A 17,790-nucleotide genomic window follows, 5' to 3' on the forward strand; every position below is an offset into this window, starting at 1 on the left:
TAACGAATGATACATGGTTTGAGAGGCGTCGAAAAACTCGTGTTTTTCATGTTTTCTGCCTCCATTTCCGTGGGCTATAGCTCACATTTTTCATGTTTTCTACCCATTTCATGGGCTATAGCGCACATTTTCCAGCTCCCATGACGATTTTCTGCTACCGTAAGCACCAATACATGGTTTCAGAGGCGTCGCAAAAAATCGTGTTTTTCATGTTCTCTGCCGCCATTTCCATGGGCTATAGCTCACAGTTTTCATGTTTTCTGCCCATTTCAGGGGCTATAGCGCACTTTTTCCAACTCCCAGGACAATTTTCAGCTACCATAAGCACCGATACATGGTTTGAGAGGCGACGCAAAAACTCGTGCTTTTCATGTTTTCTGCCTCCAATTCCGTGGGCTATCGCTCACAGTTTTCATGTTTTCTGCCCATTTCATGGGCTATAGCGCACATTTTCCAACTCCCAGGACAATTTTCAGCTACCATAAGCACTGATACATGGTTTGAGAGGCATCGCAAAAACTCGTATTTTTCATGTTTTCTGCCTCCATTTCCATGGGCTATAGCTCACAATTTTCATGTTTTCTGCCCATTTCATTGGGCTATAGCGCTCATTTTCCGGTTCCTGGGACGATTTCCAGCTACCATAACAAACGATACATGGTTTGAGAGGCGCCGAAAAAATCGTGTTTTTCATGTTTTCTGCCTCCATTTCCGTGGGCTATAGTTCACATTTTTCATGTTTTCAACCCATTTCATGGTCTATCGCGCTCATTTTCCGGCTCTCGAGACGATTTCTAGCTACCGTAACGAATGATAGATGGTTTGAGAGGCGTCGAAAAACTCGTGTTTTTCATGTTTTTTGCCTCCATTTCCATGGGCTATAGCTCACAATTTTCATGTTTTCTGCCCATTTCATGGTCTATAGCTCTCATTTTCTGGTTCCCGGGACGATTTCTAGCTACCGTAACGAATGATACATGGTTTGAGAGGCGTCAAAAAAGTCGTGTTTTTCATGTTTTCTGCCTCCATTTTCGTGGGCTATAGCTCACATTTTTCATGTTTTCTGCCCATTTCATGGGCTATAGCGCACTTTTTCCAACTCCCAGGACAATTTTCAGCTACCATAAGCACCGATACATGGTTTGAGAGGCGACGCAAAAACTCGTGCTTTTCATGTTTTCTGCCTCCAATTCCGTGGGCTATCGCTCACAGTTTTCATGTTTTCTGCCCATTTCATGGGCTATAGCGCACATTTTCCAACTCCCAGGACAATTTTCAGCTACCATAAGCACTGATACATGGTTTGAGCGGCATCGCAAAAACTCGTATTTTTCATGTTTTCTGCCTCCATTTCCATGGGCTATAGCTCACAATTTTCATGTTTTCTGCCCATTTCATTGGGCTATAGCGCTCATTTTCCGGTTCTCGGACGATTTCCAGCTACCATAACAAACGATACATGGTTTGAGAGGCGCCGAAAAAATCGTGTTTTTCATGTTTTCTGCCTCCATTTCCGTGGGCTATAGTTCACATTTTTCATGTTTTCAACCCATTTCATGGTCTATCGCGCTCATTTTCCGGTTCCCGAGACGATTTCTAGCTACCGTAACGAATGATAGATGGTTTGAGAGGCGTCGAAAAACTCGTGTTTTTCATGTTTTTTGCCTCCATTTCCATGGGCTATAGCTCACAATTTTCATGTTTTCTGCCCATTTCATGGTCTATAGCTCTCATTTTCTAGTTCCCGGGACGATTTCTAGCTACCGTAACGAATGATACATGGTTTGAGAGGCGTCAAAAAACTCGTGTTTTTCATGTTTTCTGCCTCCATTTTCGTGGGCTATAGCTCACATTTTTCATGTTTTCTGCCCATTTCATGGGCTATAGCGCACTTTTTCCAACTCCCAGGACAATTTTCAGCTACCATAAGCACCGATACATGGTTTGAGAGGCGACGCAAAAACTCGTGTTTTTCATGTTTTCTACCTCCAATTCCATGGGCTATAGATCACAGTTTTCATGTTTTCTGCCCATTTCATGGGCTATAGCGCACATTTTCCAACTCCCAGGACAATTTTCAGCTACCATAAGCACTGATACATGGTTTGAGAGGCATCGCAAAAACTCGTGTGTTTCATGTTTTCTGCCTCCATTTCCATGGGCTATAGCGCACAATTTTCATGTTTTCTGCCCATTTCATGGGCTATAGCGCTCATTTTCCGGTTCCCGGGACGATTTCTAGCTACCGTAACGAACGATACATGGTTTGAGAGGCGCCGAAAAACTCGTATTTTTCATGTTTTCTGCCTCCATTTCCGTGGGCTATAGTTCACATTTTTCATGTTTTCAACCCATTTCATGGTCTATCGCGCTCATTTTCCGGTTCCCGAGACGATTTCTAGCTACCGTAACGAATGATAGATGGTTTGAGAGGCATCGAAAAACTCGTGTTTTTCATTTTTTTGCCTCCATTTCCATGGGCGATAGCTCACAATTTTCATGTTTTCTGCCCATTTCATGGTCTATAGCTCTCATTTTCCGGTCCTGGGACGATTTCTTGCTACCGTAACGAATGATACATGGTTTGAGTGGCGTCGAAAAACTCGTGTTTTTCATGTTTTCTGCCTCCATTTTCGTGGGCTATAGCTCACATTTTTCATGTTTTCTACCCATTTCATGGCTATAGCGCACATTTTCCAGCTCCCATGACGATTTTCTGCTACCTTAAGCATCGATACATGGTTTCAGAGGCGTCGCAAAAATCGTGTTTTTCATGTTCTCTGCCTCCATTTCCATGGGCTATAGCTCACAGTTTTCATGCTTTCTGCCCATTTCATGGGCTATAGCGCACTTTTTCCAACTCCCAGGATAATTTTCAACTACCATAAGCACCGATACATGGTTTGAGAGGCGACGCAAAAACTCGTGTTTTTCATGTTTTCCGCCTCCAATTCCATGGGCTATAGCTCACAGTTTTCATGTTTTCTGCCCATTTCATGGGCTATAGCGCACATTTTCCAACTCCCATGACAATTTTCAGCTACCATAAGCACCGATACATGGTTTGAGAGGCGTCGCAAAAACTTGTGTTTTTCATGTTTTCTGCCTCCATTTCCATGGCTATAGCTCACAATTTTCATGTTTTCTGCCCATTTCATGGGCTATAGCGCTCATTTTTCGGTTCCCGGGACGATTTCCAGCTACCGTAACGAACGATACATGGTTTGAGAGGCGCCGAAAAACTCATGTTTTTCATGTTTTCTGCCTCCATTTCCGTGGGCTATAGCTCACATTTTTCATGTTTTCTACCCATTTAATGGTCTATAGCGCTCATTTTCCGGTTCCCGAGACGATTTCTAGCTACCGTAACGAATGATACATGGTTTGAGAGGCGTCGAAAAACTCGTGTTTTTCATGTTTTTTGCCTCCATTTCCATGGGCTATAGCTCACAATTTTCATGTTTTCTGCCCATTTCATGGTCTATAGCGCTCATTTTCCGGTTCCCGGGACGATTTCTAGCTACCGTAACGAATGATACATGGTTTGAGAGGCGTCGAAAAACTCGTGTTTTTCATTTTTTTCTGCCTCCATTTCCGTGGGCTATAGCTCACATTTTTCATGTTTTCTTCCCATTTCATGGGCTATAGCGCACATTTTCCAGCTCCCATGATGATTTTCTACTACCGTAAGCACCGATACATGGTTTCAGAGGCGTCGCAAAAACTCGTGTTTTTCATGTTCTCTGCCTCCATTTCCATGGGCTATAGCTCACAGTTTTCATGTTTTCTACCCATTTCATGGGATATAGCGCTCATTTTCTGGTTCCCGGGATGATTTCTAGCTACCGTAACGAACGATACATGGTTTGAGAGGCGTTGCAAAAACTCGTGTTTTTCATGTTTTTTGCCTCCATTTCCGTGGGCTATAGCTCACATTTTTCATGTTTTCTGCCCATTTCATGGGCTATAGCGCACATTTTCCGGTTCCCGCAATGATTTCCAGCTACCTTAAGGACCGATACATGGTTTGAGAGGTTTCGCAAAAACTCGTGTTTTTCATGTTCTCTGCCTCCATTTTCTATAGCTCAGTGTTTTCATGTTTTCTGCCCATGTCATGGGCTATAGCGTACATTTTCCAGCTCCAGGATGATTTCCAGCTACCGTAAGCACCGATACATGGTTTGAGAGGCGTCGCAAAAACTCGACTTTTTCATGTTTTCTTCCTCCATTGACATGGGCTATAGCTCACAATTTTCATGTTTTCTGCCCACTTCATGGGCTATAGCGAACCTTTTCCGGTTCCTGGGACGATTTCCAGCTACCGTAACCACCGATACTTGGTTTGAGAGGCGTCGCAAAAACTTGTGTTTTTCATGTTTTCTGCCTCCATTTCCATGGGGTATAGCTCACAGTTTTCATATTTTCTGCCTATTTCATGGGCTATAGCGCACATTTTCCAACTCCCAGGACAATTTTCAGCTACCATAAGCTCCAATACATGGTTTGAGAGGCGTCACAAAAACTCGTGTTTTTCATGTTTTCTGCCTCCATTTCCATGGGATGTAGCTCACAATTTTCATGTTTTCTGCCCATTTCATGGGCTATAGCGCTCATTTTCCGGTTCCCTAGACGATTTCCAGCTATCGTAACGAACGATACATGGTTTGAGAGGCGTCGCAAAAACTCGTGATTTTTATGTTTTCGGCCTCCATTTCCGTGGGCTATACCTCACATTTTTCATGTTTTCTGCCCATTTCGTGGGCTGTAGCGCACATTTTCGGTTTGATGTTTTACTAACTGAAACCTAACCATAAAACCATATAAACTGAAATTCGGTTTCGGTTAGGTTTTTTTCGGTTCGGTTTTTGGTTTCAATTCGGTTATGCACAGCCGGAGCTGTAGCGCACATTTTCCAGCTCCCATGATGATTTTCAGCTACTGTAAGCACCGATACGTGGTTTCAGAGGCATTGCAAAAACTCGTGTTTTTCATGTTCTCTGCCTCCATTTCCTTGGGCTATAGCTCACAATTTTCATGTTTTCTGTCCATTTCATGGGTTATAGCGCTCATTTTCCGGTTCCCATGATGATTTCCAGCTACCGTAATGAACAATACATGGTTTGAGAGGCGTCGCAAACACTCATGTTTTTCATATTTTCTGCCTCCATTTCCATGGGCTATAGCTCACTGTTTTCATGTTTTCTGCCCATTTCATGAGCTATAGCGCACATTTTCTAGTTCCCGGGACGATTTGCAGCTACCGTAAGGACCGATACATGGTTTGAGAGGTTTCGCAAAAACTCGTGTTTTTCATGTTTTCTGCCTCCATTTTCTATAGCTCGCCGTTTTCATGTTTTCTGCCCATTTCGTGTTTTTCATGTTTTCTGCCTCCATTTTCTATAGAATGATTTCCTGCTACCGTAAGCACCGATACATGGTTTGAGAGGCCTCGCAAAAACCCGACTTTTTCATGTTTTCTTCCTCCATTGCCATGGGCTATAGCTCACAATTTTCATGTTTTCTACCCATTTCATGGGCTATAGCGCACATTTTCCGGTTCCTCGGACGATTTCCAGCTACCGTAAGCACCGATACTTGGTTTGAGAGGCGTCGCAAGAACTCGTGTTTTTCATGTTTTCCATGGGTTATAGGTCACACAGTTTTCATGTTTTCTGCCCATTTCATGGGCTATAGCGCACATTTTCTGGTTCCCAGGACGATTTCCAGCTACCGTAACCACAGATAATTGGTTTGACAGGTGTTGCAAAAACTCGTGTTTTTCATGTTTTCTGCCTCCATTTCCATGGGCTATAGCTCACAGTTTTCATGTTTTCTACCCGTTTCATGGGCTATAGCGCACATTATCCGGTTCCCGGGACTATTTCCAGCTACCGTAACCACCGATACATGGTTTGAGAGGCGTCGCAAAAACTCGTGTTTTTCATGTTTTCTGCCTCCATTTCCATGGGCTATAGCTCACGGTTTTCATGTTTTCTGCCCATTTCATGGGCTATAGCGCACATTATCCGGTTCCCGGGACGATTTCCAGCTACCATAACGAACGATACAAGGTTTGAGAGGCAACGCAAAAACTCGTGTTTTTCATGTTTTCCGCCTCCATTTCCATGGGCTATAGCTCACAGTTTTCATGTTTTCTGCTCATTTCATGGGCTATAGCGCACATTTTCCAACTCCCAGGACAATTTTCAGCTACCATAAGCACCGATTCATGGTTTGAGAGGCGTCGCAAAAACTCGTGTTTGTCATGTTTTCTGCCTCAATTTCCATGGGTTATAGCTCACAATTTTCATGTTTTCTGCCCATTTCATGGTCTATAGCGCACATTTTCCAGTTACCGTAACGAACGATACATGGTTTGAGAGGCGTCGAAAAACTCGTGTTTTTCATGTTTTCTGCCTCCATTTCCGTGGGCTATAGCTCACATTTTTCATATTTTCTACCCATTTCATGGGGTATAGCGCACATTTTCCAGCTCCCATGACGATTTTCTGCTACCGTAAGCATCGATAAATGGTTTCAGAGGTGTCACAAAAAATAATTTTTTTCATGTTCTCTGCCTCCATTTCCAAGGGATATAGCTCAAAATTTTCGTGTTTTCTGCCCATTTCATGGGCTATAGCGCACTTTTTCCAACTCCCAGGACAATTTTCAGCTACCATAAGCACCGATACATGGTTTGAGAGGTGACGCAAAAACTCATGTTTTTCATGGTTTCTGCCTCCATTTCCATGGGCTATAGCTCACAGTTTTCATGTTTTCTGCCCATTTCATGGGCTATAGCGCACATTTTCCAACTCCCAGGACAATTTTCAGCTACCATAAGCACCGATACGTGGTTTGAGAGGCGTCGCAAAAACTCGTGTTCGTCATGTTTTCTGCCTCCATTTTCGTGGGCTATAGCTCACAATTTTCATGTTTTCTGCCCATTTCATGGGCTATAGCGCTCATTTTCCGGTTCCCGGGACGATTTCCAGCTACCGTAACGAACGATACATGGTTTGAGAGGCGCCCAAAAACTCGTGTCTTTCATGTTTTCTGCCTCCATTTCCGTGGGCTATAGGTCACATTTTTCATGTTTTCTACCAATTTCATGGGCTATAGTGCACATTTTCCAGCTCCCATGACGATTTTCAGCTACCGTAAGCACCGATACATGGTTTCAGAGGCGTCGCAAAAAATCGTGTTTTTCATGTTCTCTGCCTCCATTTCCATGGGATATAGCTCATAATTTTCATGTTTTCTGCCCATTTCATGGGATATAGCGCTCATTTTCTGGTTCCTGGGATGATTTCCAGCTACCGTAACGAACGATACATGGTTTGAGAGGCGTCGCAAAAACTCGTGTTTTTCATGTTTTCTGCCTCCATTTCTGTGGGCTATAGCTCACATTTTTCATGTTTTCTGCCCATTTCATGGGCTATAGCGCACATTTTCCGGTTCCCGGGACGATTTCCAGCTACCTTAAGGACCGATACATGGTTTGAGAGGTTTCGCAAAAACTCGTGTTTTTCATGTTTTCTGCCTCCATTTTCTATAGCTCAGCGTTTTCATGTTTTCTGCCCATTTCATGGGCTATAGCGTACATTTTCCAGCTCCCAGGATGATTTCCAGCTACCGTAAGCACCGATACATGGTTTGAGAGCTTCGCAAAAACTCGACTTTTTCATTTTTTCTTCCTCCATTGACATGGGCTATAGCTCACAGTTTTCATGTTTTCTGCCCACTTCATGGGCTATAGCGCACCTTTTCCAGTTCCTGGGACGATTTCCAGCTACCGTAACCACCGATACTTGGTTTGAGAGGCGTCGCAAAAACTCGTGTTTTTCATGTTTTCTGCCTCCATTTCCATGGGGTATAGCTCACAGTTTTCATGTTTTCTGCCCATTTCATGGGCAATAGCGCACATTTTCCAACTCCCAGGACAATGTTGGAGATATGCCCAAGAGGCAATAATAAAAGTGTTTATTGTTATATCCTAGTGTTCATGATAAATGTTTACATCCCATGCTATAATTGTATTAACCGGAAACATTAATACTTGTGTGTTTTGTAAACATAAAGGAGTCCCTAGTAAGCCTCTTGTTAAACTAGCTTGTTGATTAATAGATGATCATGGTTTCCTGATCATGAACATTGGATGTTATTAATAACAAGATCATATCATTAGGTGAATGATGTGATGGACATACACCCATAGTAAGCATAGCATATGATCAAGTCATTTAGTTCTTTGTGCTTCAAGCTTTAATATGCATAGTAATTTAATCCTTCGACCATGAGATCATGTTAATCACCTACACCGGATGGATGCTTTGATGACACCAAACACTACTGCGTAAATGGGTTGTTATAAAGGTGGAATTAAGTGTTCGGAAAGTATAGGGTTGAGGCACTTGTATCAATAGTGGGATTTGTCCATCCTAATGACGGATAGATATACTCTGGGCCCTCTCGGTGGAATGACATCCAATTAGCTTGCAAGCATGTGACTGGTTCACAAGGGATACCATATCACGGTACGAGTAAAGAGTACTTATCGGTAACAAGGTTGAACTAGGTATGGAGATACCGACGATCAAACTTCGGATAAGTAAAATATCGCGAGACAAAGGGGATTGTTATTTTATGTGAATGGTTCTTTCGATCACGAAGTCATCGTTGAATATGTGGGAGCTATTATGGATCTCCAGGTCCCGCTATTAGTTATTGATCGGAGAGGAGTCTCGATCATGTCCGCATAGTTCTCGAACCGTAGGGTGACACACTTAAGGTTTGATGTCGTTATAAGTAGATGTGGAATATGGAATGGCGTTCGAATGTTGTTCGGAGTCTCGGATGGGATCCAGGACATCACGAAGAGTTCCGGAATGGTCCGGAGAATAAGATTTATATATAGGAAGTCACTTTCCAAGTTTGGAAATGATCCGGTGCATTTATGGAAGGCGCTAGAATGTTCTAGAAACTTCCGAAAGAAATCACCATGGAAGGTGGAGTCCCGGATGGACTCCACCAACCCTATCCGGCTGACCAAAGGGGAAGGTGGAGTCCACCATGGACTCCACCACCTTGGCCGGCCATAGGGGAAGGAAAGGGAGCAATCCCACTTCCCCTAGGTTTCACCCATATGGAAGGTTTTGAGTTGGACTCTTATTCGGATTTTGGGAAAACCCTAGGGGGTTCCACCTATATAAAGACGGGGACAGGGAGGGGGCTGGCTACCTCTTGAGCCGCACCACCAAAGGGCACCCAAGGCCGGCGCTCAAGTGCCCCCTCTCCCAAACCCTAGCCACTCCCCTCCTCTATCCTCTCCCGCGGTGCTTACGGCGAAGCGCTGCCGGAGATCTCCACCACCACCGTCACCACACCGTCATGCTGGCGGGATTCCGAGGAGGATCTACTACATCCGCTGCCCGCTGGAACGGGGAGAAGGACGTCATCATCAACACCGTACGTGTGATCGAGTGCGGAGGTGCTGCCCGATTGTGGCACCATCAAGATCTTCTACGCGCTTTTGAAAGCGGCAAGTGATCGACTACATCCACCACAAGATTTATCTCATTAACGCTTAGCGATCTTTGGGTACGTTGATCTTCACCTCGTTGCACCCATCTACTAGATTAGATCTTGGCTTTTTATTCGTTCTTGCGGTAGGAAATTTTTTGTTTTCTATGCTACGAATCCCTACAGACAATTTTCAGCAACCATAAGCACCGATACATGGTTTGAGAGGCGTCACAAAAACTCGTGTTTTCATGTTTTCTGCCTCCATTTCCATGGGATATAGCTCACAATTTTCGTGTTTTCTGCCCATTTCATGGGCTATAGCGCTCATTTTCCGGTTCCCGGGACAATTTCCAGCTATCGTAACGAACGATACATGGTTTGAGAGGCGTCGCAAAAACTCATGTTTCTTATGTTTTCTGCCTCCATTTCCGTGGGCTATACCTCACATTTTTCATGTTTTCTGCCCATTTTGTGGGCTATAGCGCACATTTTCCAGCTCCCATGATGATTTTCAGCTACCGTAAGCACCGATACGTGGTTTCAGAGGCGTCGCAAAAACTCGTGTTTTTCATGTTCTCTGCCTCCATTTCCTTGGGCCATAGCTCACAATTTTCATGTTTTCTGCCCATTTCATGGGTTATAGCGCTCATTTTTCGGTTCCCGTGATGATTTCCAGCTACCGCAATGAACGATACATGGTTTTAGAGGCGTCGCAAACACTCGTGTTTTTCATGTTCTCTGCCTCCATTTCCATGGGCTATAGCTCACGGTTTTCATGTTTTCTGCCCATTTCATGAGCTATAGCGCATATTTTCTAGTTCCCGGGACGATTTGCAGCTACCGTAAGGACCGATACATGGTTTGAGAGGTTTCGCAAAAACTCGTGTTTTTCATGTTTTCTGCCTCCATTTTCGATAGCTCACCGTTTTCATGTTTTCTGCCCATTTTGTGTGCTATAGCGTACATTTTCCAGCTCCGAGAATGATTTCCAGCTACCGTAAGCACCGATACATGGTTTGAAAGGCCTCGCAAAAACTTGGCTTTTTCATATTTTTTTCCTCCATTGCCATGGGCTATAGCTCAAATTTTTCATGTTTTCCACCCATTTCATGGGCTATAGCGCACATTTTCTGGTTCCTCGGACGAATTCCAGCTACCGTGACCACCGATACTTGGTTTGACAGGCGTCGCAAGAACTCGTGTTTTTCATGTTTTCTGCCTCCATTTCCATGGGCTACAGGTCACACAGTTTTCATGTTTTCTGCCCATTTCATGGGCTATAGCACACATTTTCTAGTTCCCGGGACGATTTCCAGCTACCGTAACCACCGATACTTGGTTTGACAGGCGTTGCAAAAACTCATGTTTTTCATGTTTTCTGCCTCCATTTCCATGGGCTATAGCTCACAGTTTTCATGTTTTCTACCCGTTTCATGGGCTATAGCGCACATTATCTGGTTACCGGGACTATTTCCAGCTACTGTAACCACTGATACATGGTTTGAGAGGTCTCGCAAAAACTCGTGTTTTTCATGTTTTCTGCCTCCATTTCCATGGGCTATAACTCACGGTTTTCATGTTTTCTGCTCATTTCATGGGCTATGGCGCACATTATCCGGTTTTCGGGACGATTTCCAGCTACCGTAACGAACGATACATGGTTTGAGAGGCGTCACAAAAACTCGTGTTTTCATGTTTTCTGCCTCAATTTCCATGGGCTATAGCTCACAGTTTTCATGTTCTCTGCCCATTTCATGGGCTATAGCTCACAGTTTTCATGTTTTCTGCCCATTTCATGGGCTATAACGCACTTTTTCCAACTCCCAGGAAAATTTTCAGCTACCATAAGCACCGATACATGGTTTGAGAGGCGACGCAAAAACTCGTGTTTTTCATGTTTTCTGCCTCCATTTCCATGGGCTATAGCTCACAGTTTTCATGTTTTTTGCCCATTTCAGGGGCTATAGCGTACATTTTCCAACTCCGAGGACAATTTTCAGCTACCATAAGCACCGATACATGGTTTGAGAGGCGTCGCAAAAACTCATGTTTTTCATGTTTTCTGCCTCCATTTCCATGGGCTATAGCTCACAATTTTCATGTTTTCTGCCCATTTCATGGTCTATAGCGCTCATTTTCCGGTTCCCGGGACGATTTCCAGCTACCGTAACGAACGATACATGGTTTGAGAGGCGTCGAAAAACTCGTGTTTTTCATGTTTTCTGCCTCCATTTCCGTGGGCTATAGCTCACATTTTTCATGTTTTCTACCCATTTCATGGGCTATAGCGCACATTTTCCAGCTCTCATGACGATTTTCTGCTACCGTAAGCACCGATACATGGTTTCAGAGGCGTCGCAAAAAATCGTGTTTTTCATGTTCTCTGCCTCCATTTCCATGGGCTATAGCTCACAGTTTTCATGTTTTCTGCCCATTTCATGGGCTATAGCGCATATTTTCTGGTTCCTCGGACGAATTCCAGCTACCGTGACCACCGATACTTGGTTTGACAGGCGTCGCAAGAACTTGTGTTTTTCATGTTTTCTACCTCCATTTCCATGGGCTATAGGTCACACAGTTTTCATGTTTTCTGCCCATTTCATGGGCTATAGCGCACATTTTCTGGTTCCCGGGACGATTTCCAGCTACCGTAACCACCGATACTTGGTTTGACAGGCGTTGCAAAAACTCATGTTTTTCATGTTTTCTGCCTCCATTTCCATGGGCTATAGCTCACAGTTTTCATGTTTTCTACCTGTTTCATGGGCTATAGCGCACATTATCCGGTTCCCGGGACTATTTTCAGCTACCGTAACCACCGATACATGGTTTGAGAGGCGTCGCAAAAACTCGTGTTTTTCATGTTTTCTGCCTCCATTTCCATGGGCTATAGCTCACGGTTTTCATGTTTTCTGCCCATTTCATGGGCTATGGTGCACATTATCCGGTTCTCGGGACGATTTCCAGCTACAGTAATCGAACGATACATGGTTTGAGAGGCGTCACAAAAACTCGTGTTTTCATGTTTTCTGCCTCAATTTCCATGGGCTATAGCTCACAGTTTTCATGTTCTCTGCCCATTTCATGGGCTATAGCTCACAGTTTTCATGTTTTTTGCCCATTTCATGGGCTATAACGCACTTTTTCCAACTCCCAGGAAAATTTTCAGCTACCATAAGCACCGATACATGGTTTGAGAGGCGACGCATAAACTCGTGTTTTTCATGTTTTCTGCCTCCATTTCCATGGGCTATAGCTCACAGTTCTCATGTTTTTTGCCCATTTCATGGGCTATAGCGCACATTTTCCAACTCCGAGGACAATTTTCAGCTACCATAAGCACCGATTCATGGTTTGAGAGGCGTCGCAAAAACTCGTGTTTCTCATGTTTTCTGCCTCCATTTCCATGGACTATAGCTCACAGTTTTCATGTTTTCTGCCCATTTCATGGGCTATAACGCACTTTTTCCAACTCCCAGGACAATTTTCAGCTACCATAAGCACCGATACATGGTTTGAGAGGCGACACAAAAACTCGTGTTTTTCGTGTTTTCTGCCTCCATTTCCATGGGCTATAGCTCACAGTTTTCATGTTTTCTACCCATTTCATGGGCTATAACACACTTTTTCCAACTCGCAGGACAAGTTTCAACTACCATAAGCACCGATACATGGTTTGAGAGGCAACGCAAAAACTCGTGTTTTTCATGTTTTCTGCCTCCATTTCCATGGACTATAGCTCACAGTTTTCATGTTTTCTACCCATTTCATGGGCTATAACGCACTTTTTCCAACTCCCAGGACAATTTTCAGCTACCATAAGCACCGATACATGGTTTGAGAGGCGACGCAAAACTCGTGTTTTTCATGTTTTCTCGCCTCCATTTCCATGGGCTATAGCTCACAGTTTTCATGTTTTTTGCCCATTTCATGGGCTATAGCGCACATTTTCCAACTCCGAGGACAATTTTCTGCTACCATAAGCACCGATTCATGGTTTGAGAGGCGTCGCAAAAACTCGTGTTTCTCATGTTTTCTGCCTACATTTCCATGGGCTATAGCTCACAATTTTCATGTTTTCTGCCCATTTCATGGTCTGTAGCGCTCATTTTCCGGTTCCCGGGACGATTTCCAGCTACCGTAACGAAGGATACATGGTTTGAGAGGCGTCGAAAAACTCGTGTTTTTCATGTTTTCTGCCTCCATTTCCGTGGGCTATAGCTCACATTTTTCATGTTTTCTACCCATTTCATGGGCTATAGCGCACATTTTCCAGCTCCCATGACGATTTTCTGCTACCGTAAGCACCGATACATGGTTTCAGAGGCGTCGCAAAAAATCATGTTTTTCATGTTCTCTGCCTCCATTTCCATGGGCTATAGCTCACAGTTTTCATGTTTTCTGCCCATTTCATGGGCTATAGCGCACATTTTCTGGTTCCTCGGACGAATTCCAGCTACCGTGACCACCGATACTTGGTTTGACAGGCGTCGCAAGAACTCGTGTTTTTCATGTTTTCTGCCTCCATTTCCATGGGCTATAGGGCACACAGTTTTCATGTTTTCTGCCCATTTCATGGGCTATAGCGCACATTTTCTGGTTCCCGGGACGATTTCCAGCTACCGTAACCACCGATACTTGGTTTGACAGGCGTTGCAAAAACTCATGTTTTTCATGTTTTCTGCCTCCATTTCCATGGGCTATAGCTCACAGTTTTCATGTTTTCTACCCGTTTCATGGGCTATAGCGCACATTATCTGGTTCCCGGGACTATTTCCAGCTACCGTAACCACCGATACATGGTTTGAGAGGTGTCGCAAAAACTCGTGTTTTTCATGTTTTCTGCCTCCATTTCCATGGGCTATAACTCACGGTTTTCATGTTTTCTGCCCATTTCATGGGCTATGGCGCACATTATCCGGTTCTCGGGACGATTTCCAGCTACCGTAACGAACGATACATGGTTTGAGAGGCGTCACAAAAACTCATGTTTTCATGTTTTCTGCCTCAATTTCCATGGGCTATAGCTCACAGTTTTCATGTTCTCTGCCCATTTCATGGGCTATAGCTCACAGTTTTCATGTTTTCTGCCCATTTCATGGGCTATAACGCACTTTTTCCAACTCCCAGGAAAATTTTCAGCTACCATAAGCACCGATACATGGTTTGAGAGGCGACGCAAAAACTCGTGTTTTTCATGTTTTCTGCCTCCATTTCCATGGGCTATAGCTCACAGTTTTCATGTTTTCTGCCCATTTCATGGGCTATAACGCACTTTTTCCAACTCCCAGGACAATTTTCAGCTACCATAAGCACCGATACATGGTTTGAGAGGCGTGATACGTCTCAAACGTATCTATAATTTCTTATGTTCCATGCTAGTTTTATGACAATACTCACATGTTTTATATACACTTTATATCATTTTTATGCATTTTCCGGCACTAACCTATTAACAAGATGCCGAAGCGCCAGTTCCTTTTTTCTGCTGTTTTTGGTTTCAGAAATCCTACACAGGAAATATTCTCGGAATTGGACGAAACAAAAGCCCACGGTCTTATTTTCCACGGAGCCTTCCAGAAGACCGAAGGAGAGACGGAGAGGGGCCACGAGGTGGCGACCCCACCTGGCGGCGCGGCCAAGAGGGGGGCGCGCCGCCCTATGGGGTGGGCCCCTCGAGCGCCCCCCGACTCTGCCTCTTCGCCTACTTAAACACTCCGTCGCGAAAACCCTAGTACCGAGAGCCACGATACGAAAAAAGTTACGGAGACGCCGTCGCCGCCAATCCCATCTCGGGGGATTCAGGAGATCACCTCCGGCACCCTGCCGGAGAGGGGAATCATCACCGGAGGGCTCTACATCACCATGCCCGCCTCGGACTGATGCGTGAGTAGTTCATCCTTGGACTATGGGTCCATAGCAGTAGCTAGATGGTTGTCTTCTCCTCTTGTGCTATCATGTTTAGATCTTGTGAGCTGCCTATCATGATCAAGATCATCTATTTGTAATGCTACATGTTGTGTTTGGTGGGATCCGATGAATATGGAATACTATGTCAAGTTGATTATTGATCTATCATATATGTGTTGTTTATGATCTTGCATGCTCTCCGTTGCTAGTAGAGGCTCTGGCCAAGTTGATACTTGTAACTCCAAGAGGGAGTATTTATGCTCGATAGTGGGTTCATGCCTCCATTGAATGCGGGACGGTGACGAGAAAGTTCTAAGGTTGTGGATGTGCTTGTTGCCACTAGGGATAAAACATCAATGCTTTGTCTAAGGATATTTGTATTGTTTACATTACGCACGAGTACTTAATGCAATTGTCCGTTGTTTGCAACTTAATACTTGGAAGGGGTGCGGATGCTAACCCGAAGGTGGACTTTTAGGCATAGATGCATGCTTGGATAGCGGTCTATGTTCTTTGTCGTAATGCCCTAAGTAAATCTCATATTAGTCATCATGATATGTATGTGCATTGTTATGCCCTCTCTATTTGTCAATTGCCCAACTGTAATTTGTTTACCCAACATGCTATTTATCTTATTGGAGAGACACCACTAGTGAACTATGGACCCCGATCCATTCTTTTATATCTGAAATACAATCTACTGCAATCATTGTTCTCTGCTGTTCTTTGCAAACAAACATCATTCTCCACACCATACGTTTAATCCTTTGTTTTCAGCAAGCCGGTGAGATTGACAACCTCACTCGTTAAGTTGGGGCAAAGTATTTTGATTGTGTTGTGCAGGTTCCACGTTGGCGCCGGAATCCCCGGTGTTGCGCCGCACTACACTCCTTCACCAACAACCTTCACGTGGCCTTCATCTCCTACTGGTTCGATAAACCTTGGTTTCTTACTGAGGGAAAACTTGCTGCTGTACGCATCACACCTTCCTCTTGGGGTTCCCAACAGAAGAGTGCTTTACCGTCACGAGGAAGCTACTTTCTGGCGCCGTTGCAATCCCTGTAGCACGCCAGCAGCTCTTTTTCTGGCGCCGTTGCCGGGGAGATCAAGACACGCTGCAAGGGGAGTTTCTCACATCCAATCTCTTTACTTTGTTTATTGTCTTGCTTTACTTTATTTTATTTTCTGTCTTGTTTGCTTTCTTTATATCAAAAACACAAAAAAATTAGTTACTTGCATTTACTTTATTTAATTCAGTTTGCTTTACTTATTTTTATTGCTGTTAAAATGAATACTCCGAGAACACTAAGTTGTGTGATTTCACTAGCACCAATAATAATGATTTTATATGCACTCCTATTGCTCCACTCTGCTACTACGACAGAATTTTATGAAATTAAACCTGCTTTACTAAATCTTGTTATGAGAGAGCAATTTTACTGGTGTTAGTATCGATGATGCTTGCTGCCCATCTTAATAATTTTGTTGAACTTTGTGAAATGCAAAAGTATAAGGATGTAGATGGGGATATTATAAAACTGAAATTATTTCCTTTCTCCTTAAGAGGAAGAGCTAAAGATTGGTTGCTATCTTTGCCTAAGAATAGTATTGATTCATGGACTAAATGTAAAGATGCTTTCATTGGTAGATACTATCCTCCTGCTAAAATTATATCTTTGAGAAGTAGCATTATGAATTTTAAGCAATTGGATAATGAACATGTTGCCCAAGCATGGGAAAGAATGAAATCTTTGGTAAAGAATTGCCCTACCCATGGACTAACTACTTGGATGATCATCCAAACCTTTTATGCGAGGATTAAATTTTTCTTCAAGGAACCTATTGGATTCAGCTGCTGGAGGTACTTTTATGTCCATCACTTTGGGTGCTGCAACAAAGCTTCTTGATGATATGATGATCAACTACTACGAATGGCACATTGAAAGGACTCCACAAGGTAAGAAGGTAAATTCTGTTGAAGAAACCTCCTCCTTGAGTGATAAGATTGATGTTATTATGTCTATGCTTGTTAATGGTAGATCTAATGTTGATCCTAATAATGTTCCTTTAGCTTCATTGGTTGCTCAAGAAGAGCATGTTGATGTGAACTTCATTAAAAGTAATAATTTCAATAACAATGCTTATAGGAATAATTTTGGTAACAACTATAGGCCATATCCTTCTAATAATGGTAATGGTTATGGTAATCCTTATGGTAATTCTTACAACAATAATAGGAGTGTTCCCTCTGGTCTTGAAGCCATGCTTAAAGAATTTATTAGTACACAAACTGCTTTTAACAAATCTGTTGAGGAAAAGCTTGGTAAAATTGATGTTCTTGCTTCTAAGGTTGAT

Source organism: Lolium rigidum, chromosome 4 (assembly GCF_022539505.1).
Source record: "Lolium rigidum isolate FL_2022 chromosome 4, APGP_CSIRO_Lrig_0.1, whole genome shotgun sequence".
Lineage (NCBI taxonomy): Eukaryota > Viridiplantae > Streptophyta > Magnoliopsida > Poales > Poaceae > Lolium > Lolium rigidum.